The sequence below is a fragment of the Schistocerca nitens genome, chromosome 6 (genome assembly GCF_023898315.1).
Source record: "Schistocerca nitens isolate TAMUIC-IGC-003100 chromosome 6, iqSchNite1.1, whole genome shotgun sequence".
NCBI classification, from domain to species: Eukaryota; Metazoa; Arthropoda; class Insecta; order Orthoptera; family Acrididae; genus Schistocerca; species Schistocerca nitens.
In genome coordinates this window covers 344,413,150-344,415,649 of record NC_064619.1, presented here as the reverse complement: position 1 = coordinate 344,415,649, position 2,500 = coordinate 344,413,150, and positions in this window count along the sequence as shown.

Here is a 2,500-nt window from a genome sequence, read left to right as displayed (position 1 = left end):
ATCCTCAGTTTCGCCGGGACGCTCTGCTGCCAGGCGCTCCACTGGCCTTTCGTCGGCAAACGATGCTGCCCCTCCTACACAACCAGGGACAGCGGCCGCAGCTGGCGACGAGTCGATGGAACCGGATCCGCCTCCCGTCGGTTGTAGCGTTGTTCCCTCGCAACCTGGCCCTCCGCGGCCGTCGAGGTGACCAGCTCTTCCCCCGTCTCGTTCCCCCAACTTTTTGACTAGCGATGGCGTTGTTTCATTGGAACATAAGAGGTATTCGATCTAATCGGGAGGAATTACAAGTGCTCCTCCGCCTGCACTGTCCGCTCGTCCTTGGTCTCCAGGAAACCAAGTTGCGCCCGACCCACTATACATCCCAGCTCATGGTGGGGTCATGTTGCTCGTTCGGGACGATGTCTATTACCATCCCATCCCATTGACCACCCCACTCCAAGCAATATCTGTCCGCATTACTCTTTCTGCTTTTACTTTTTCAGTTTGTACCATCTACACTCCACCGTCATCTGCTGTTAGTCGGGCTGACATGATGCACCTGATCGTTCAGCTTCCCCCGCCGTTTTCATTGTTTGGCGACTTCAATGCCCATCATCCCCTTTGGGGCTCTCCTGCATCCTGTCAAAGAGGCTCACTCTTGGCGGATGTCTTCAACCATCTCAATCTTGTCTGCCTCAATACTGGCGCCCCGACTTTCCTCTCGGACTCTACTCATACCTGCTCCCACTTGGACCTCTCGATCTGTTCTACCACTCTTGCCCGTCGGTTCGAGTGGTATGTCCTTTCTGACACCTATTCGAGCGACCACTTCCCTTGTGTCGTTCGTCTCCTGCACCACACCCCATCCCCACGTCCTTCGAGCTGGAACACACTGAAAGCTGACTGGGGACTTTACTCCTCCCTGGCGACCTTTCCGGACCACGATTTTCCCAGTTGTGACAGTCAGGTCGAATACCTCACGGCTGTTATCATCAATGCTGCCGAACGTTCCATTCCTCGTACTACTTCTTCTTCACGTCGCGTTTCCATCCCCTGGTGGAACAAGGCTTGTAGGGACGCCATCCGTGCTCGACGACGTGCTTTACGCACCTTTCGCCGCCATCCTACGTTGGCGAATAGTATTGAATACAAACGACTCCGAGCGCAATGCCGTAGAGTCATCAAAGACAGCAAAAAAGCTTGTTGGGCCTCTTTCACCAGCTCCTATAACAGTTTTACTCCCTCTTCCGTCGTTTGGGGTAGCCTGCGCCGGCTGTCGGGCATTAAGGCCCACTCCTCGGTACCTGGCCTGACCTCAGGTAATGAGGTCCTTGTTGATCCTGTGGCTGTCTCCAACGCCTTTGGCCGCTTTTTCGCGGAAATTTCAAGCTCCACCCATTACCATCCTGCCTTCCTTCCCAGGAAAGAGGCAGAAGAGGCTCGGTGACCTTCCTTCCACTCGCTGAATCTGGAAACTTATAATGCCCCCTTTACTATGCGGGAACTCGAACGTGCGCTTGCACTGTCCCGGTCCTCTGCTCCGGGGCCAGATGCCATTCACGTTCAGATGCTGGCACACCTTTCTCCGGCGGGCAAAAGCTTCCTTCTTCGTACCTACAATCGCGTCTGGACCGAAGGTCAAGTCCCCATGCGTTGGCGTGACGCCGTTGTTGTTCCTATACCCAAACCCGGGAATGATAGACACCTTCCTTCTAGTTACCGCCCCATTTCCCTTACAAGCTGTGTCTGTAAGGTGATGGAGCGCATGGTTAATGCTCGGTTAGTCTGGATTCTTGAATCTCGACGGCTACTTACTAATGTCCAATGCGGCTTTCGTCGCCGCCGTTCCGCTGTTGACCACCTTGTGACCTTGTCGACATTCATCATGAACAACTTTTTGCGAAAGCGCCAAACGGTAGCCGTGTTCTTCGACTTGGAGAAGGCTTATGATACCTGTTGGAGAGGAGGTATCCTCCGCACTATGCACAGGTGGGGCCTACGCGGTCGCCTGCCCCTTTTTATTGATTCCTTTTTAACGGATCGCAAGTTTAGGGTACGTGTGGGTTCCGTATTGTCCGACGTCTTCCTCCAGGAGAACGGAGTGCCTCAGGGCTCCGTCTTGAGCGTAGCCCTTTTTGCCATCGCGATCAATCCAATTATGGATTGCATTCCACCTAATGTCTCAGGCTCTCTCTTTGTCGATGACTTCGCGATCTACTGCAGTGCCCAGAGAACATGCCTCCTGGAGCGCTGCCTTCAGCGTTGTCTAGACAGCCTCTACTCATGGAGCGTGGCAAATGGCTTCCGGTTCTCTGAAGAGAAGACGGTTTGTATCAACTTTTGCCGATATAAAGCGTTCCTTCCGCCATCCTTACATCTCGGTCCCGTTGTTCTCCCATTCGTGGACACAACTAAGTTTCTAGGGCTCACGTTGGACAGGAAACTTATTTGGCGGCCTGTTGTACACGTTCCCTTAATGTCCTCAGAGTTCTTAGCGGTTCATCTTGGGGAGCGGATT